This window comes from Calidris pugnax, unplaced genomic scaffold (genome assembly GCF_001431845.1).
Source record: "Calidris pugnax isolate Ruff unplaced genomic scaffold, ASM143184v1 scaffold153, whole genome shotgun sequence".
NCBI lineage: Eukaryota > Metazoa > Chordata > Aves > Charadriiformes > Scolopacidae > Calidris > Calidris pugnax.
In genome coordinates this window covers 8,517,448-8,539,748 of record NW_015090999.1, presented here as the reverse complement: position 1 = coordinate 8,539,748, position 22,301 = coordinate 8,517,448, and the positions used below count along the sequence as shown (strand labels likewise).

General features: G+C 36.6%; 1 long non-coding RNA gene across 1 annotated transcript in view; it reads left to right on the top strand.

Moving 5' to 3' along the window:
- LOC106895861 overlaps positions 1-11,154 on the top strand; it is a 139,554-nt gene extending 128,400 nt beyond the window's left edge. The window contains exons 4-5 of the long non-coding RNA XR_001413527.1: positions 5,948-6,080; positions 11,062-11,154. This is a non-coding gene — a long non-coding RNA (uncharacterized LOC106895861). The remainder of the gene's footprint in view (positions 1-5,947; positions 6,081-11,061) is intronic.
- Positions 11,155-22,301: the final 11,147 nt, after the last annotated feature.

Genomic DNA, 22,301 nt, shown 5'->3' with positions numbered 1-22,301 from the left:
CCATGCAAAATAGTAGTTATAAAATTAGTAAAAAGTTGAATATCAGTTACATAAATATCATAGGGAGCACGCAAAATGCTAAATTGGTAAATATCTTCCTATTTAATTCAAGTTTCTATTTCTGTTTCAAAAGGTTAATGTGCTCCCTGTTACTCAGAAAAAGAACGTGTATGCATTTGAATGGTTTCCTCAGAGAGAAAATGAGACTGAATAAGGACTACATATGTTTTAGGGGAAGCCCTCAGGGAGGGGGATACCTCACAGAAATAGTGAGAGAATAGGTTTATAGGTATTGTAACATCTCCAGATTTTATATGTAACGTCTCCAGACCAGATTTTCCAAAAAAACCCCTAATCCCCCATATTGGCAAGTAGCTGAAGTAGTTGAAGTTCAAAGGAGAACTGCACATCCCAACTCCAGCAGGAAAAATAGGAACTCGGGTTTTGAAGGGAGATTTGCATTTAGGTGGTTGAACAGGGCACATCAAGCTCTTCTGGAACTCCAGAAGCTAGAACATAAGGGAAGTAAACGCCAGCCCAAACAAGCCCGCCCACCCCACCTTTTTTGTTGCTGTTGATGATGACGGGCCTTAGAGGGAAAAATTTAATTAAATATTAAATCACAAAACAATCATATCTTGAGCTGTGGGGAAAAAAATCCACCAGCTTGTCAGAGGCATTGGTAAGGTGTACTGGGCAGCCAGAAACTGACCTACTCAGAGAGTCTGCATCTCTAACTCCAGTTCCTAAAACTCATCTTAGACCCTACAACAAAAAGGTTTTAATCCCTTCCAAGAGTCATGTGTGCTTTTTAAATGCTCTAATTCTAATCCTTTTAAAAAACTAGGGCTGTTTTAAGTCTGATGCTCCCTGGGGGGGTCAGTTCCACCAGCTAAAAGTGCATGTCAGCCCTACTATTTTTTATCATACAGGAGCTCTAATGTGATTATTTAGGCCTCCTTATAGTAAACAGAGAGGAATTGGTATTTCCAGGGGGTGGACTCACCTTAAAGTAGATACACAGGACACAACAAGGTTACCAACATGGGCAATGAATGTTTGAAGTCACCTGAGTCAGCTAGACTAGGTTCGTTAGGCATAGTAACATAGAATTGTTTTTGTTGGAAGAAACCTTTAAGATCATCAAGTCCAACTGTTAACTTAACTCTGCCAAGTTACTACTAAACCATGTCCCTCAGCACCACCTCTACAGGTCTGTTAAATACCTCCAGGGTTGGTGACTCAACCACTTCCCTGGGCAGCCCATTCCAATACTTGATAACACTTTCAGTGAGAAACTTTTTCCTAATACCCAATCTAAACCTCCCTGGCACAACATTTCTTCTTGTCCTACTTCCTGTTACTTAGAAGTGACCAATCCTCACATACCAGCTCCCCAGAAGCTAGGGGAGACATAAGCCCTTTTGAAATGGCACCTGGAGGCCACATGAGCATCCCTGGGCATCTGATTTACACATGGGCAACTGAATTGAGGTGTAGCTGCTCAAGACAAATGTCTTCTAGGAGCACCTTTCTCCGTCTTTCAGCTGCAAAAGGTTTTGGAATAACAACCTATCTCCTAGGCTGTTTGAATTAAGGGGAAAAACACTTTAACTGCACATTGTTTATAAAAATTAAACTTTCTTCTACAGAGTGATTTGGGCTTTGTTCCTGCAAGTACCTTTCAAAGCTGAGAGCTTCCCACATATTTTCTAAAGGTGCGATGCAGTAATCTCTTTATCACAGAATCACAGAATCACAGAATCTTCTAGGTTGGAAGGGACCTTAAAGATCATCTTGTCCAACCGTCAACCTAACTAACAAAAATAGTTTATGTTTTACTTTATGTTCTCTTCCTCTCATAAGTAACTAGGACAAAAATGAAAGATTGTTCTGAAAAACTGCAATATTGACTGGGGCAGTATGTGTCATTTCTTTTTGCAGACAGAAGAAACAGCAATGAAATTAAAGCCAAAATCTGCAGAGAAACAAGTATAATGGCAAAATACTGTAAGAAAAGATGGGTGAAAAGCCACAGAACAGAAATCAGGTATGGGGTGATGGATGTGGCATCTGGTATGATCCCAAGAAAAGATGCTGCTCAGAGCAATGGACAAACAACAACAACAAAGAATAAATTTATAGTGTGCCAAACAAACAGAAAGTTGCGTAAAGTCAGGATGACTGATTGCAGTAATTGTTGAAGGACAGTCAAATCACCTTGGGGAAAAATGTTTTAAATGGTTTACCATACGTCAAAGAGCCTTTGAAAGACAGACATAGACTTAACATAGAGCTGGATTCAGTTGCATTTCCTAGAAGAAATATTTTCTTCCAAATTAGGCATATCAAAGCCATAATTGTTTCTCATGATATACAAGGATGAAAATAGAAGCAAAAATCTTCAAGAGTAGGCTGCTCCTGGACACTGCCAAAACATGAATAATAGCAGTAAATATCTTTATGTACAATGTTTTCATCTAGATAATGCATACTGTGTATTATGAGATAGTGTTTAAAGTAATTATTAAAGCATTTATGCTTCCCCCAAAGAACAATGTTACCCATTGTGATCTTCACTATATTTTGATCAATTTCTCATAAAGATTCCATGGTCACAGTTTCCTGTATTTATTGCCATAAAGAGACAGAAAAAAAAAAAAAAAAGAAAGATTAACGTTTCTGATGGCAAAAGAATTAGCAGGATGGTGTGCTGAGGAGAAAAGCACATTGGAGGGCAATTAAATTAAACCACTCAGAATTTGCCTGATGGGATTCTGGGCTCAATTTAGTTGTCAATACATTGACATACAATGATGTTTGAGAGACCTGATGTTTTCCACCTCACATCAAGCTGTTGCTCCAGAAAAGGACATATCTACTGTAGATTTTATGTCATATCTGCCAATGCTATGCCAATATGTGAAATATTTTTATGGTATCTAAAATGTAGGTGGATTCCTTTGTGATGGCAACTGATTTGAACATCTATATTTTGGATTCAGTTGCTTAAACAGAGACATTTAGTGCCACATCAGATACCCCAATGCACTTTATCCAGCTTCCCAGTTTTTCCATGGGCATCCCATACTTCCTAAGTCAAATCTACCAGCCCCATGTAGACAGGATGTTTCTGGCAGCAGCAGCAGAAGTGTAGCACCTAAGAAAAGTTTCGGAAAAAGACTTTGGATGATAAAACTCAGAAAACAACGTGAAGACGTGAATTCTTCTTTAGAAAAAATGAGACGATATATTGAAGTCAATAAAATAAAGAAAGGTACAGAGAACGAATGCAGGCCATATCTATTTGCCCTATAATAATGCAAGAGCCAGAGGATGGCCAATTAGAGTTAATAGGTACGGATCCTAATGTAACAGGAGGAGATGTTTTCGAGCACTACATAGTTACATGTAGGATCACTACCCAGAAAGTAACACTACTCAGAAGGGCATTGGATGTCAAAAATGTTTGGGCTTTTTACGGTAATGATAGAAAAAACACCAACTTAATGTGAATTCTGGGGGTCCAGGTTCTCCTTCTCTTGTCAAATATGAGTTTGTAGAAATATTTATTATTATTCTCCTCCTTCGGACACCCTGCCCACGCCCCTTCACGTGATTGTCCGTCAGCAGCTAACTCTTTTATCACACTCCTCAGGAAGGGTCGTCCGACATAGTTGAAATGCTTACTTTAAACAAAATTAATATTATCTTGGAAGAGTTTCATTCTTTCCATTAGTTGTAAAGGCATGCTAAAGCAACTACCTCGTGTATAGACCTCTTCTGAGCAGACAAATCCTGGAGGGCCCATCATGTGTTATGTTGTTCTGTACCGTGACCTACAGGCCAGCAAGCTGGGGGACAATTATACAACTAGTAGTAGCCAGTGTGGGAGCTTTTGTTAGAAGCAGCTTAATCTACACTTGACACACAGCCACTATCACATTTCTTCCTTTATTGGCCATTCTTACAGGCACCAAGTACAGGAATAGGTGAACACTAAGCCTCACAGAAAGTAGAAGGGACTGTAGGAAGCTGTCTGTATTCGGCATAATGTCTAAAAGTAACACATGGGTATCTGTGTGTATGTGTACCATTATATACCACTATATATTGCTATGTGTTATTATATGTGCTAAATTAGAGATAGATATACTATATTGCCTAGTAATGGCATTATTATTGACCAAATATCTAGCTTCAACAGAAACGCTGGTCTATACCGCAGATTGTGTAATGAAGCATTTTCTTGCCTGTTCTTATGCATCAGTCAGTTTCCATGCAAACTTTAACAGCTTTTTGTAGGCACGAAGTATTGCATATAGACTATTATTGTATCTAGTTTCCAAGTTTCCTATAAACTTAGGAAAAAATGTCCTCTAATAGAATTTTTGTGTAAAATGGGAAAAACTGCCGTTTCTTCCAATAAATATGACCTTTACTCAGAAACAGAGAGAAAAACTTCTGCGCATTTCCTCTATAGATTGCAGAAATAGGAACTTAAAGAAGAAAAGAAAATTATGGGCTCACTTCTGGAATTTTTGCCTTCATTTACTTCTTTTTTACTGTCTTTCAATGAAAATAATTCAGTTCATCCATGAATCTTTATTCAAAAAAGCACTTGTGTATTCACGCAAGTCTTCTCCTCTTTCAGGCAAATAGCTAACATAAGAATTGTGAAGACAATATGAAGTATGGCCCAGAGTTCAAATATGAGTTTTCTCCATCTAGCAAATGGTGCCAGGTTTTCTCTTTTGTTTTGTCTTTTTCTCTAAAAATACAATTTAATCATTTTTTTGATCAAACCTCCCAAGAATTCCAGGGACATCATAGACTTTATTTCTACATGACTATGAAGAGCATAATGGTCTAGTTTACTGCAAATCCAAGAAAATAAAGTATAACCAGCAGCACTTTTCTCCTTTCTTAATTTTCGTTGTGGTGAAGCTAAGTGCAACGCCCTTAGGTTTTTTTCACTATATATGTAGATGTGGAGAGAAAATCAGCTATTTTTGCACAGGTTCAGAGACAGGTTAAATTAAAATGGTTAAAGATAATTTGTTGATCTTTTTTACATAATATTTATATACTAGAAGCATCACCTCAGATCAGCTATTTTAACATAATGTAATTCTACAAAATATTGTTTTAGCCACAAAGAAATTCTATAGAAGGAAGCATATTGGATAAAGTATTGCTCATGGTGTAATTTTAATTCTGAAATATCTTGCTAAGAGGGCTTATTTAAATAGGTTCTCTCTGAGATGAATATTTAGAAAAAATTCCTACAGGATGATTTATAGAAAAATTATATGAACAGAATGAAGGACAGAAGAATTTTATTAGAAAAGAGACTCATTTCCACAAAATATAAATTATACCTTTTAGAAAATATATTGAATTTTATTAATATTCTTCAGACAGCCTCCAGTGTTAATCTCCACCCCTACCTATAAGATTTTCATTATGAGGTACAAGGTGTATTTACCCTTTAACCAAATAATTTTTGAGTAGTTCAATGCAGCCTTTACTGCAGTTTACATATCTTACAAAATATTTTCCTCTTGGAGGCACAGTGTATTTTATGGCAATATTCTATGTAAAATACTGAAACATTTACATGTATATGAACATATATATGCACATATGCATATGCATCTATGTAAATATATGTTATATATATATCAATATCCAATTTATACATACCTCATATTTCTGTTAGAGGTATAAACCTTTCTGTTTGTACATTGTACACAGGATATTGATCTTTACCGTTTGTGTATACATTTTCTGACCTCAATTACTTAACCAGCCTGGTTGACATTGAATTTATTTCTATTTATTTGGGAGTCAATATAGAGAGAAACATACTAACTGTTCATTAAGTAGACAGATTTGGGGAATCAATAATTTGTTTACAATCATTTCCTAATATTTTTTTCCACAGGACTCCTCCTTCCTTTGAAGCTCAAGAAATGAATTACAATTGTTTTTTTGGTGAATGAAGTTGCTCTCTGCAGGAACTCTGCCTTAGTCATTCCAGAAATATGAAGATGGGTTTTTTGCAAGAAGAAAAAGGGGTAGGGAGTCTCCAATAACATGGTCTGAGAGTAGTTTTCTCAGAAAGAGTTCTGTGACCTATACCTATAAGCATGTGAATTGTAGAAGGCAGTGCCAACTAACTCTACAGAAGTCAGAAGCTTTACATTTTTGAACAGGAAATATATCTTTCTTTTAAAAGCTAAATACTTGAAACTTATCTTAATTACAAATCTCTTAATTGAGACTAATTTTGCAAAACTCCTGGATTCCAAAAAAAAATTTTGACAGTGTATGAAAAATTGAATTAAACCTCAAACGTACTAAACCTCAAATGTATTATAAATTATTTTATTTTGTCTAAATAATATATTTGCTGAATAAGATCTTTCTCTGAAAAATGTAAGGTAAATATACTTAGAAAGCTGCTAAATACATCTCTGCAATGACCTATATAAATTATTTTCCTGCCTTCTTCACAATATATTTTATTATAACATTCACAATCAACTCATTACCTCAACACATTTACATTGAATTTCTGTTCTTCACTGTACTTTTCTGTACTTCTAGCTCACCAGAACTGCTTTATGCTATTACATGGAAGAAATTTATTCAGTTTCGTATGTTGTTAGCCATAAATGTATGACTAACTTAGTATTACTCCTAGGAAGAGAATCCTTGAAATAAGCCATGAATCATTTAATAACACTGTTTATTGTACAATGAGGATCTGATTCTGGCCACAGTGTCAAGCTTGAGTAAATCAGATTTACTCAAGGGATTTCTGCAGACAAAACAGCACAACAAAGATGTCCTTTCCTGGACCATGACCTGCTTGGAGGTCTCAATTAGTCTTAGGACAGCAAAAGTTTCATAGAATCATAGAATGGTTTGGGTTGGAAGGGACCTCATCAAGTTCCAAATCCCCTGCCACGGGCAGGGACACTTCCCACTAGACCAGGTTGATCAAAGCCCCATCCAGCCTGGCCTTGGACCGGTCTTTGTCCTGGCCTGGCCTTTGGTGCTCGATATGAGTATCTATTTCCATCTGGACACTTTATAAACTTTTGCAAAGCTGCAGTAGAAATTCTCAGCTCAGACCTCTTCAGAGTTTGTTTGAGAATCTCCTACCAGTTCTACTGGTTCTAGCAAGTTCTACGAATCTACACCAAACAAAGCAAGCAATAGTTATGAGGTGTTGCAAATTTACTTGCTTAAGAGCTGGGGGAATAAGTTAAGACTTTTCAGGCAAGACATCTAGAACCTTTAAAGGAAACTGCAGTGTTGAAAGATAGGGAGGTGGATAAGCAGGTTGGCCAAGAGCTGGAGGCAGAAGAAAATTGGTAAATCAGGGAGAATGAGCACAACTACTGTGTGTGTGTTTTTTGGGAAGAGCACCTGAGAAGGAGCCAGCACTCAAATGAAGAGCTGGACCTGACAGGGGAAAGTGACAGGTATAAGAAACTGAGGAAGGGACAAGAGAACCTGGCACCAATGATTGGGTGAAAATCCGAAGAAGGAGAATGTCCTGAAGTAAGGAAAGGAGGAAAGGAACAAAGCTACATCTGTATAATAGCTGATTATTCACTGATACAATCAAGCACCACTGTGCTTAGAAAATACACCATGGTAAAAGGCTAAACATTTGAAAACAGCGGATCCTAGGCATCTCACATTACTGGACACTTTAATCAGGTGTCCCTTGGTAAAACATCCTTCCATTTGGAGAACAATTACAAAAACAAATTAACACATTTCCAGAGCATGCTACAGTGTTTGGATGAGCAACATAAGAAAGTCCACAAGAAAATTTGGAATTCTGAGCCATGGATGTGGCATAAGGAGAAGAAGAAGCACCAAACAGCTTTCCATCAGTGGAACACTATCGCACTATGCACAAAATGAGGCCGGGCTTCTTGGAAAAGGTAGTAAATGAATACAAACTTAAGCTCTACTGATTAAAACACATGCACAAGAGGATTAAATGAAATACTGCAGGCCAATATCTCTCAGGTGTTTGCTAACTCTATCAAGTTTTATTTTATGATGTTCATAATAAGCAAGTTTTTTCTTTGTAATCATAATTTATTTTTATTTGTGGTAACCTGAAAGAACCCTGGTCATGGCTCTCAACCCTAACATAGAGACAAAATGTAAGGAAATAGAGAGATTTTGCTCTCCCATTACTCCTCTCCTCCCTCAAACTTATTTTATGCTTAACACAGAAAACAAAATATTCATATACAAAAGGAAATCACATATCTACCCTTCATAAATTAAATGTATGCATTTGGCTTTGCATTGCATGTTAAGATATGTTTTGGTCTGCATGTACGAAAGAGATGTTACAAGACAAAAAGTAGATGAAGAACGAGGTGAAAAGTAAAACTGAAAAAATAGAGCACAAAGACTGATTCATGAAAGAAAGCAATAGAATTGTTTTGGAAATTTGAATGTTCAAGATAGACAAGCCCTCAGGCAGGACTGACTTGCGTAATCAACCTTTACTGGATTTGGCAGATACAGATACCAAGTGTGACAGTGCTAGACGTAGGAGTTTTACCAGGCTGAATCGTTCTTCAGCAGTCACTCTGGTATACTGAACTCGGCACAAACAAGTTTTCCTCCAGCCTCCAGTGAGCATGTTTCTGTTATTACCCAGCACTTCTGTCTCTCAGGCGTGGAAATAGATGTTATTGATTTTGGCAAGTGAGGATCCTCTGTGTGTTTCTTGCCAGACCCCTCAAAAGTAAGTGTTGGCATTATCAGAAGATCAAAGAAAAACAATATTTATCTTGTCAAAGACAGTCATCTAGTACAATCTAATTTGAAGAATTTCTTTACTTTAGAACTGATATTTTTTTCATCACGCCGTGAACATTTTTATTGAGTGATTGAAAACATTTGAGTTCTTCATTAGTCATGTCCATGTGGTCTAAATGACCTTTGAGCTTCTTCATTCTTTTATCATTGTATTTAGCAGCATTTTTTATTTAGCTACTTTTTGCAAGGAAATTTAGGACCTTAGCGATGATTTTATTCTATTCATTTTTTAAATAAAGTGAGTTATGAGCTTGAAAGTGGATTGTAATTTTAAATCATATGGCCTGTAGCTTGTTATATTAAACCAGTGATAAAGACAGGCCAATTAGATACTCGTTCTTTAGTTAGCTGGTCTAAATAGTCTCATGATAATTGTTAAAATTCATCTTGGAAATATGGACACTGCATCTAAGAAAGCAAAAGCTATAGTATGTTTTAATAATAATTATCAAGTAAACTTTCTAAATGCTTAGCATATCCCATTCTGATAATAGATTCCTTATCTGGTGTGATAGAAACAAACTGCAGAGCAGAGGACACTTCTGAAGAAATAATCCAGCCTTCTCACTAAATATATTTTCCCCTCAACCACCTAATTTTCACGTGCGTCTGTAAACTAAATACATTGGTTAAGTATTTCAGAATATCCTTAATATACCTATAAGTCAATTATCATTATAGCATCATGGAAATCATAGCATTGTCAAGGACTAAATTGACAAATATATTGGAAAATTCAGTGTAGCTTCACTAACCTAGGGGCAGTTTGTACAAGTTTTTTTGCTATCTAGGTTACGAGCATTTGAAGCCTATTTGCACTACTTAGTTTATTGCCCTTACTGCCTTATTAACAGAAGTGTTGGGTTTTGTTTTATTCTAATAAGTCTTGACATGTTCATTTCATTCTAATGCCCCAGTTCCAGATGCTCTCATATCTACAACAGATGCAGTCAAAACTTTTAATAGGTCTCTACAAAACTTTTCTGTGTATATGTGATTGCAAAATGCCACAGTAAAAACAACAAATATCCCAATATATTCAGCAAGCCTATCTTTCCTACTTCTCCCAGTTTTCCCCCACATTTAACAAATGATTGGAGCTATCAAATGATAATCATGACATTTTACCTTTTCCTTTTGGCCCCAGTGGAGTTTAAAACTCAGTTGTGATGTTCTGAACCCTGGCTCCAAAGCACCTTCCACTACTACCTGCAGAAAGCCTGAAGCATTCAGTTCTGGCAAGGACTCTGTGCTAGGCCGTTTACAAGGTGGAATAAAAGCAGCTAACTGATTTTGTCTCTACTAGGGAGATCTGACCAGTTGCTGTTCTTTTGCACTACATGAGTTCCTGAATGGCATGAATGAAACAACCTTTTGAAAGCCGCAATTTAAAGCTGTTTAACGAAAATGTTTTTTTACAGACAAAACACAAAGCCTGCAATGTTCTGCGTACCATTTAAGCCATGATCTAGAAAAGAAAACATTCAACACTGAAATATCTTGGAAATATTTAATTTTAATCATAATGAAGTAAAACAAAACAACAACAAAAATTTTTGAATTTTTTTTAAAATATTACTAGTCCTAATTTTCATTGGTCATGGCACCTGATATTCAGGTTATTCTCTCTTCTGGGCTTTTTTTCCTCCTTTCCTCTGAAATACATACCAAGAAACACTTAGGTCTTGATTTAATTGTCTAAATATAGAAACCTATTGCCACTTCACACAGCTTAAAGTACCAAACTTTGAGCCACTTGCATGGAGGTAGTAAACCTGGTACAGAACTTATGAGAGACCCTGGCAACTGCAGAGTGCAAGTTGGACACCAAATAGGATATCCATAGTAGAAGCTAGTGTTGAAATCTCACGCAGGGGTTAGTAGTTATTATTTGTCCCAGTCTGCAGAAGAAAGAGCTAGTCCTTGCTGTACTTCCAAGTACCTAAGACAAAGCTTCAGGATCAAACCTAACTTTTTCTTATTTTCCATCCCTATCTTGTGCACAAAAAAAAAAAAAAAAAAAATTCCCTTTCAATAAGTTTTCATTGCAAATTTTCCATCCCTATCTTGAAAAAAAAAAAAAAAAAAAAAAAATGTCCTTTCCATAAAGTTGCATTGCAAATAGATCTAAAGCAAATAAAATTATTTCAAAATACATAAACCACAAAACTCAGCTAGTTTTAACCTTCTTCATAGATGTAAACAGCTGAGGAAATGAGACCTACTGAAGAAGAGTTTATGTCTGGAGAAATGTCCTCAAGCAAGGAAGTTTAAAGTCTTCAAATAAGGTATATAAAATTCAGCCAACTTTTTTTAATGTTTAGCCATCAAAGCTATCAGAAACTTAAATTACATTTTATAAATGCTGGTGGTTTCCTTTAATCCCAGATTCTTACAACAACCTTGTCTGGCTCAGTGACGCTTAAAAATATGTTCTTTTCTATGTCCATGAAATGTTTTATGAGTACAAATTCAGCACAAGTTATTATCTGTCATAATGGTGATACTGGGATAAATGTGGTGAGCTCTGGCTGGTAATGGAGGGACTTCAGCATAGAGAGGTTAGGATTCTCTGGTTGGGAAGCAATATAGGTCTTGAAGGAAAGAATATTGTTGCTCTTAAGATACATAGGGTTACCACAATGAGAGCTGGACCTGGGGGTAAGGTGAAGGAAATGACATTACCACCTGTCCCCTCTTACCAGGACCTCATTTAAAGGAGCAGGAGTAGAAACTTTTCACCTCTAGCCAGGGCTGGCGTTCTTAAATCCCTTATGCACTTTTTCTTTGTTGAAATTATGGTAATGATACTTTTATTGGAAGTGTTATACTTTCATTTTAAAAGTGTATGTTAACCTTTGATGAACCCTAAATTTAATACCAAGCAAGCCCACCGTTCATCTGTCATAGTAACGCTTTTCTACACCTCTTCCAGGTGTAGAAATTCACCTTTGAATTCACTCTTTCCAGAAGATGAATAATCAAAGCAGTCCAGGCTTTTGCAGACAAACTTTTACTTCCCTTTTGTCCAAAAGCATTGACAGTCTTCTATCTTTATTGAGGAATATCACAACAGGCATACTTAAGGTTTGCTTTTTTTTTTTTTTTTTTCATGGCCACATCACCTTTGAGGCTCATAGTTCCCTCAGATGAAATTAATCTCACACGAGTATATCTGAGTAGTCAACCTAGGGTTCTTTTATGGTCGATTTAGAGAAATAGGTGCTAAGGAATCACTAATCTTGCCAAATATCTATTTCAGGATGAAATGGACTACGCCATAAAAGTGCTGCCTATTTCTCCCAGTTGACTGTAATGGCATACATCTGTCTTTGGTCAAATGAGTTTCTTCCCTTGCAATCAGTGAATAGGTCTTTCTCATCTCTGTCATACCTAACTCTAGGGAAAATTCTCTTTATATCTCTTGAGTTTGTGTGATTAAATTTAGTCTGATATTTTTTTTCAGTTCTCAATCTCACCTCATTCTCCCTTTATGATACCCCAGTTCATCCTCTTTGAATACATCCCAAAAATTTATGTTAAAACCAGACCTTGTCCACAGTCTCTTATTTTCAGAGCCATGTCAAAAAAGAAGTTATTAAATAAGATCATTCCAAATAGGCCCTTGAAAAAAACTGAAAAAAAAGGGTTCCATATCTAGACAACTTAAGTAATTAATTAATTACTTAATTAAGTCATTAATAAATTGCATGCATATAATTTCCATGAGATAGTTACCTTTACCTCTGCCAATTTTCACAACCGTTTATGATTCTTCTCCCAGTCATCTTTACTGCTGCTTCAGTCAGTCATCTTCCTTCCTTTCTCATATTACGTACCCTTGAAAGAGAAATTAAGGATGTGCATTCCACAAGCCCTCTCTTTGATTTTCTATTCAAACTCTCCTATTTTCTGTGCTCTGGTCACTGAAATTGGACTCATTTGATTCATTAACATTAGTGGTGCAGAACTCCTATCATTGTCAGCTTCTTGCCTAGACTCTTAAGAGAAACAGGCGTTTCTTGACCTCTCTTTAACAATTCCTACATTTTTAAGTATAGGTGAGAGTCATTGCATTGAGTGACTAAACTAAAGCTTTCCTATGTCTGCCTGGTCATTTTTAAGTTTGTCAGATAACTGCCCACTAATAAAGGGTGGAGGTTGGGATTCCCCATCAGAAATTTAGGCCAAAGCCTCTGTCTCATTTCCAACATAGTCATGGATTGACCTTTGAAAATTAAAAGGTGTAATTAAATCAAGTGCCAAGACAGATTCATTCATTCTCAGTTGAAACCTTTATAACCAGGAATAAATATACCCAGGAAAATGAAGCCGACACCAACTGTCTGAAAATTGTCTTTCCAAATATGTAATTTTTTAACAAAAATAATTTTTTTGCACCTTTTTCAGAATATTATGCTTTACATAGTTTTTCCTAACATCTCCCTTGATGTAATATTTCCTTTTTCAAAAAAGAAATGCACTTTGCATCATTGATTATATAATCATTCACCAGAGCTAAAAAGAAATAAGTAAAGAAACATAATACACCCAAAGAACAATTCTCATCTTCCTGAGATTTTTCATCTTGCAGTTATCTCAGTAATAAACGTTGCCATTTTCAAAAATTATGTTTTCTGGAGGCTGAAAACATTTTATGAAATGTAAACTTTCATGGAGAATAAAAAAACACTGAAAAACTTCTGTATTCGAATGAAAGTAAATTCGTAAAGGAAACCAACTGGAAAGTCCGTTCTTGACCAATTTCAGATGAGACAACATCTTTTCTTTTTTTTTAAATAAAAAAGAATATAAATCCTAGCATTTGGGACCTTAAATTTCGATATCATTGGAAAGCACAGCTGTATGATATGTTCTTGCACAACCCAGTGTCAGTAGATGAGAAAGATTTGTTTGGTATTGTTGAAGGCATGGCATGTTTAATGAAGTGTCCCTTAGTAAAACACCTAAGTTTGTACTCATTTACCTTTAAACCAGAGATTATTTCATGAGTCTTGAATAAGTGTATTAGCTTTTTGCTTTATCAGGAACAACATGCTCAATATTTTCCAAACTGAACTCTGAATCAATAACAAAGCCTTCCTGTAGCATTTCTTTTTTTCTTGAATTTCTTTTACAAATAATCATAGAATCATAGAACAGTTAGAGTTGGACAGGACCTTAAAGATCACTGAGTGCCAACCCCCCTGCCATGGACACCTCCCACTAGACCAGGTTGCTTAAAAACCTAGGATCTTAGGATTCAATCCTAGAAGACCTAGGATCAATATTATTTAACTTAAATTTCTTTAGCTGACACCCAAAAATCATATAAAGAAGTTACACAGTTAATATGTAGCAAACCTTTTAATTATTTACTGAAAAAAATGTTGATGAAGTTGTGATACTAGATCCCATATTATATTTTTTGCAAGTGTTTCTTACATCTGAAAACAATAAAGGATAACCATAATCTACAATGCATTTTGAAACAAAAATAAAGAAATTGTCATGCTTCTTCAGGAGTATATTGCTGTCAGATAATGATGCTGTACTCTTGGACGTGATTTTTTTAAATTTTTTTTTAATACTGCTAGTACTCTATTGAAAACAATAGGCGAAGATCTTAAAAATAACAAGTTTGAATATTGTTGCTATGTAAGTCCAAAGGTACAGAATATGAACAGCCATTTCAACTGGTCTGAATCATGTTCATGAGTTCCTCTGATTTATCCTTCCATTGGCCCTTCTAGGAAAGTACCTTTTTTTTTCCTTTTGCCCCCTGTCTCCTATATTTCATTTCATGTGTCTATCGAGGCTATGAAAGATAAAGCTATCTGCTTTCTCCTGTAGTAAAGAACTATATGGAATCAGTTCACCTGTCTGTCACTCCTCATTAAATTCTTACCCTCTTCATTCACATTCTGATCTTTGCAAATGAACATTTGCTTAATAAATGTTCCCAAGACTAACAGTGCAGAGTGAAAATCCCACACAGCAGTAAATTATTAACTCAGTCACAGGGGGAGTGCCATATATGACTTTTCAGAATGAGTTATTATGTGGATCATCATGTAATTATGAATTTTTCAAGCCATGATAGAGGAAAATTGAATATTTAATATTTTATGGACATATTCTGCACTGAGGACATCTTTCAAAATTTTATGATAATTTTTGGAGTGAGCAAAGAGCAGAACAAAAGTTACAAAATAATTACAAAGTGGAATATTTAATCACCATGGACATTGTTGGCGATTTCTCAAATTGCATGGTATAATCAAGGTCGCGAACTTTTAATCACAATGTATTCGAACGGAAAAAATATGTGCATTAAAATTAATCTACAAGTATGTTTTGATTGTTTAAGGAATGAGAATATGAGGCTTCCTACTTTATTGTGCGATAGGCAGAACGATGTGAATATTCATGGCAAGACGACGGGCTGTCAAAGGCTGGCAAATAGTGGCGGGTTGCCCCTACATGGGGCATTTAGGAATACAGAAGCATGAACATAAGCCTGTGCTGCTTGCTCCAGGAATGCAAGCAGGGAGCATGAGGGGAAGCGCTGCAGGTGCCTAAACATAGCCGTTTAGCACAATTTTAAACATCCTGGGGTATTCACAGCATCCGCGTGAGGCTGGCAGGGACAACACAAGATCTGTGGGAGACCGGAGCCCTTCTAAAGCAGCAGCTGGATGCCAGGCAGGATATCCTGAGGCATCTAAACGATATTAGACACCTATGTTTAGGCTCTTGAATCGCTTTCCAGGAGTTAAAGCTGAAGCCCAGGGTGTTTTAAATGGCGCTAAATTCCCACATATGGGCAACAGACCCAAGCTGTGAACTTTGGAAAGCAAGAATCACTAAGGAGAGGGAAATATTTATTTTTTGTGCTGATAAACAGGAATTTGAACAAAAAAAAAAATATTTCTAAGTCTGTGTTTGCGAGGGGGAGGAATAAATTTATCAAGCACTTGATGGTAAGCCAAATCACATATTGATTTTGGCACTTTGGTAACTAATGAATTTAGTGCAAATCTGCTGCAAAAAACCCAAGTAGTGTTCTTTTTCTTAGCAATCATTTACACCTTGCCAGAAATCCTGCTGAAAAGAAAGGTACGGGAAATATGAAAGCTTGAGAAGCCCATAGAGCAAAGTGAAGTATAAGTAGTAAGTACGTATTAGTCCAGAACTACTTGTGTGCTTATGCATAATTACAAATTTTTTAATTCTATTTATTTTAATTTATTTCTTTAAATAATTTACTTCATGCCCATTACTAAAAAGTATCTTTATTTACACATAAAGTAATTCACAGTTAAAATGCAAATTGCATCCGCCATTCCAGATTCCAAGGCACTGGCCTGACTTTGTTAGCCCAGAAGGGTAAATGATGGAAATTAAAAGGTTTAGACTGGAATGACCCTACATTGGCAGCATGCTCAACTCTTAGTTGCAAAAGGCATACTAAGAAAACACAGCAGCAAAGAGGACCAGCAGGTACCATCCAGATGCTGAAAGAGTCCAAGCCGCCCCAATATAGAGAAGAAATATTTGGCTTGTTTTTACTGAAAAGTCCCATATTGCCTTTATTCATGACTGCCTGCTTCCAGACAAAACTTTGCTTCATGCCCTTGCAAAGTGACTTGTTGTACATCCTGGGCTGAGAAGAGCTACTCAAAAAATTTAGTGTAAAATATTGCCTTATTTTAATAACATTGTATATATCTATTTTGGGCTGTATATGGACCCATATGTACATTTATATAGACTGGAATACATAATTTTCAATATGACATGCTACTGAGCATTTACCTGACCACTGCTGTGTTACTTACTCCAAAGATAGCTCTCAAGACCATTCATAATGAGGCACTTGTGAAATCTGAATCATCTTTTGATTTCAGAAACAAAGTTATAAGGTGCCTAGGTGAAAAAAAAAGATGTTTTTCTTTTAAAGTATGAATAAATCTAGGCTTTTTAAAATGCTAGGAGCCAAGTACTGAAAGTGAAGTGTGCGATCACAGTATACAATATTATAAATTATATTTCTTCTTCTCTTTGGAGGAACACAATTTATAAATGACCTGGCTCAAATCCTGTGATGATGATGTCACTAATGAATGACAGATCAAGTCCAGGTAATTACAATTTTTCTACCTGTATTTGAAACACTAGCAGTCAGAAATATGGACAATAACTTTTCTTGTTTCCAGTTTCAATTATGTGTTTGGGTTACTACATGTTATTTAATAATTGCTCTCTCCAAAAACGACTATCAGAGACAAGTTAAGTGTATGAAGGACTTGGGAATGAATGACATGTAGAAGTGTGATTACTATTAACATTTTCAAATAGCACATGCTTGCTTAATGTTCACCAAAGAAACTTTTTCGTATCTTTGCTCATGAAAATTAAATAACTGGTATCAGCATCATAAAAGCATGTCATCCTGTGTCTGCTAGTGGGTGCAGGATTTTCATGCCTGTTCCAGTGACTTTGCCTAGGCATTTTTATGTTCTTATGGATCTAAAAACCAAACATTTTGGCACTCATCTCTGCAATTTCTTTGCAGAGGTGAAGTTTCAGGTTCTCTCACTGTCAGCAATCTCTGGCCCTGACAGTTCATGGCATGGACATTTACTAGGTCACAGTGAAAAGAGGAGCCCATCCTGCCCCATGCAAGAATGTCACAAAGCCACCTCTGCCCCTTCAGTAGCACTCCAGGGACTTTTATACTCTGATGAGCATTTCTAGCTATAACAGCAGAACAAAAACCACAAGCGAATGCCCAGGTGAATTTCCTGGCTTGCCTAGGCATTTCCCGTCATGATTTTATATAGCAAACAACCACGCTGTACTTTTCAGGATGCCCCTGGTGACAAATCTTCTGCAGTCTGTTCAGGAATGCAGATTCCATGCACTTACTAAGCGTGAATTGGCTCTGATTGAATTTAGAGCCAAAACCCTTACTGGAGATGTAAAGCACCAACACTAAGTCCCTGAGCCAGTCTCAGATCACCAAAGAAAATGGTTTATACTAAATTAAAGAGCAATGTAGAGTATTATATAGAATACTAGAGAAAATTGATCGTTTAAGTGGGGCCTGACTGGGAATCACTTCTTAACAGAGAGGCACGGATGTCCGAATTTTGAAAAGGCACAAACCCCAAAAACTTTATTTTCAGTATTAGAAAATATTGCTCCCAATCACAATGAGTGGAAAAACATCCTGACTGACAAGGGACATGCACAATACCCCCCACTACATTAGTGTTTTCTTTGAATAGTAAACAAAAGCCATATTTAGCACTTCCATAGCACTTTATATGCTCAAAGGACTTCACTAACCATTACTGGCATATCTAGATGCTTCTTATATGCAAATGAATGCAGATATGAGAGTAGGCATTAAGAGGCAGGATATTAAAATACATTAGCAGACGGACAATAGAAAACAGCTGGTTTGACTGCCTGTGGAGGATCTGAGTAGGGAGTAGTGGATAGCACAGTTCACTGCTCAGAATTATGGAAAGAATTGTGCTGATTGCCATCATGGCTTAGGAACTCATCACTTAATTAACAATATAAATATTTCAAAAATTAACATTTTATAAAACCACAATAAGAGGTTCCATTGTGAGAATGGGAAAGGATTAATTCACAGTTGGCTGGACCGATGGCACCCAGCCTTCATTCTCTTGCCTTACAACAACACACTCGGCGAGAATTAATACAACACAATTCATGCCCTGTCATGTCTCATTACTTAATTATGAAATGTCTGTAGTACTTTGGACATTACTGAACCTGTTTGATTGGCTGTGACTGATGTCATACCCACTTTAACACTAGCTGGTACATGCATGGGTAGGCCTGTCTCCCTCCTCACCACTTTCCTTCTTTCTATTCATGAATTCTATTTCATAACAGTAATAATATACTCCAGGCAGTGCATTTCTGGGGAATTATTGCATTTCTCAAGTGGGTAAAGTCATTTGGCCTTTCAGCCTTATGCCTTGCAACAGCTTCCTAGGCATGTTATAATTGCCCAGAAATACACTGTATCTTGTGTATTATAATTCTTACATGCCACTGTCTCCTTTTCACTTGACCAGCCCAAATAGACTCCAATAGAAAACGAGAAGTTGTCAGGTGCATTTTTTTTCAAATGAGTCTCTGAGATATATTTGCAAGGCTTGGAGTGTCTCAGGCACATATAATTTAAATGCATTAATTTACAAATATTAATCATTTAACATCCTGTATAAAATATAATGGCCACATTCTCGTGTCCCTTGACGATTCCAGAGCACTGTCTCCTGTGTCTCTAAGGTGGTAGAAGCAGAAGATGACACACTTGATTTAATAAGAGTGCAGAGCCACATGCAATGATATAATAGAATGCTTAGATATTTTTAAGTGAGGTGCTGCAGTACACGATTATGAAAGCTTAAAAGGAATCATTCTTGTGGAGCAATCTTTGAGTCTAATGATTGAAGAAAGTACAAGGCATTCTGCTCAGTTTACAATAAACTACTGAAGTCAAAACTTACTTTAAGTAGGAGGAGAAAATAATTTAGGCATCAAAAATAAACTCAGATTTGAACAAGAAAAAATATTACAAGATATTTCTAGTCCTTCCAGCACAGAAGTTTGACATATGCACTTATGGATCAGGAGAGCTGAGTTGAAATTGGAGTCAACTTCATTTCTTTTGAGTTGCTAGGGTTCACTTTTGAAATTATGATTCAGCCCATCATGAATACTTTGTACTCCTATAGTAATTTCCAACCAAATATCTTTAATAACTCAATGAGATTTAATGAATCGAGCCTTCTGGCAAAGTCCAAAAGGAAGGTCAATTTAGTAGAAACTAAATTATGGCAGTTTGCTAAGTTAGCACTTCTAATACCTGTAATTATAAAATGGGAAACCACTCTCCTGCCAGAGTCAAATATTCTTCCAGTAGTTCCATCTTTACTTTTTGCTTCCTCTGGAGGTGACACCTCCCATTCCTTCAACTAGGCCTGCCCTAGACTTAACCATAGTAAACCTAAGACTGGAAGATGACTGGGCAGTTAAACACAAGACTGTGCCTTAGGGTGCTTCAGATCTGCCCCAGTCCTGGGGCATGTTTGCTACAGCCATACTTCAGGAATGAAGCAATACTGCACACAGTGCCTCCTCTGAAACTCAGCCAGCTAGAGGTGGTGATTTCCTCTCTATTAAGATGAACTGATAAATAAAATGAAGGCCACAGACGAAAACTAACATATTTCAGCAGCTGGAAAGTGCACGCACTTGTGCCATCTATGGCAAAGGTCTGTTAAAGCCCTGAAGAGACTGTTCTTAAAATAACTGGGGCAAGAACAAGCTGAAGATTTTAATTTTACATGATGTATAATGTCAAGTTTATAAATAAAGAACAAATTGGAGTTTCCCATGGTTCCCTTCTTCAGGTTCAGTATACCTGCTGTAAACCAACATGGTCCTGGAGAAAACAAAGTGTAAAGCTGACCAAGTTTACAGCCCTGCTTTGTGGAAATTAAGGCAAGGAGAGGTGAACTAGAACAGATAACTGGGACATATACTGCGAGAAAGAATTTTTCTTCAGAGTGAATATTTAAGACCCACTGCAAATGTCAATGCATTGAATGTAGACATGAAGATGGGTCTAAACCACATCCTCAAATCAAATATGTCTCTTAAAAGGGAAAATTCAAAAACGGGGTCAGCATTACATTCCAGAATAATTGTGAACTTAGGAAGACTGACATTTCCCCTCATCCATGAGCTCTAACCTAGCAGTTTCTTCTGTAGCTACTGATTTCAACCCCATTTATCAGAAAAACAGAAAGTCTTAGTCCTTGGTCATACCTCTTCTCCTCTTGTATGTATTATCTTTGTCTCAGGTACTTGACTGCCTCAATACCCTGAGTGATTGGACCATTAATGGCACTGCATTAAGTTCCCCCCATGTCTGCCCGAGGGACACTAATCCATGCCTCCTACCTGCATGAAGAATGCCTTCATCAGCAAACAACAGTTATTCTGAGGCTGGAAGCTCTCGGTCTTCTTGTTAAGCTGTTTCACTTCGTATAAAACAAACACTCCTTCACACAGAGAGGGAACCTGTACTGCCTTCTACCCGAGTTTCCTAACCACTCGTCTACACATCCATTTTGATCTGATTTCTGACACAACAGCATCCTCTGTGACAGGATGCTGCAACACATCCTACAGGACTATCCTAACAGCAAAGGAAGCAAAAGTTTCTCCTCCTGTATGTGTGTGTGGAGGGGGCAGAGGCTTAGCTGGCCATTCCTGCACTTCATGCAAGCAAGCCCTTGTTTTATGACTCCCAGAAGGGCCTAAATAAGAGGCTGAAAGAATGGGAACAATACAGCCTAACAGTGCCAAGATGTAGGCAAATGTACACATCCAGCTACAAATTTCAGGTTTCTGTGCTTTTAGGAGGAAGCCTGAGTGTCATTGCTGCTTTCATATATCACATGTAGACACTTGAAAAGGCATGTGAGTACCTAATTTCCTCTTGAGAATCTGAACCTTAAGGTACAGTGTATTAAACTGTAAAATATCTTGGGAGATATTGAGGTTGACATTAGGTAAGTAACAAGTACTAGCTCACCGTTCAATGCTGCATACCTAGATTCTTGGAATTCAACAGGTACCCAGCATCAGGCACGCTCAGTCACTGACATGCATCCTCATTACAATTGTGCAGTACCTGGCTCTTGGATTGTTTTACCATTTTCATTCAATTTCCTTCCTTCCTTTCCAATTCATCAAACAGGCTTTGAACAAGGTTAAAACGGACAACTGGTTTCAAATAGAGAGGGATTCTAACAATTACTATCATTTAAACCCGGGAAAGCTACCAAATAACAATAAGAATTAATAAACCCAAATACCAGGTCATTGTGAATTATTTTGCCAGTAGTGAAGAAAGATCTGACAAATTAAGATAACTACTTTAAAAAGCAAAAAACATCTGTTACCTTGCCAGCCTTCCTCTATGATACCAATTCCTTCACTCTCTTTAAAAGAATTATGCTTACCACTCTTTGCTCTTTTTTATTATCAGAGTAATAGTCTTTCACCTGAGAAACAAGTGTTATCAGTGACTGATCACACAGTAGTATGAATAAATAATGACAAAATCATAGATGGATACAGTTTGTGAAATACGGATGAAATTACAACTGTTTTCAATAACTTTTAAAGATTCACTCCTAGAGGTAAACACTTTTATAAAATTACAAACTGTTTTGAAACTGGTTATGTAGCAAGGCAATGATCAAACATAATTTATCAAATTAATTTTACTACAAATAATTTATTAATAGTTATAAAGATCATAAGAACCTGGAGCTCAAGGAGTGACTAAGTGCATTGAACTATAATTGATA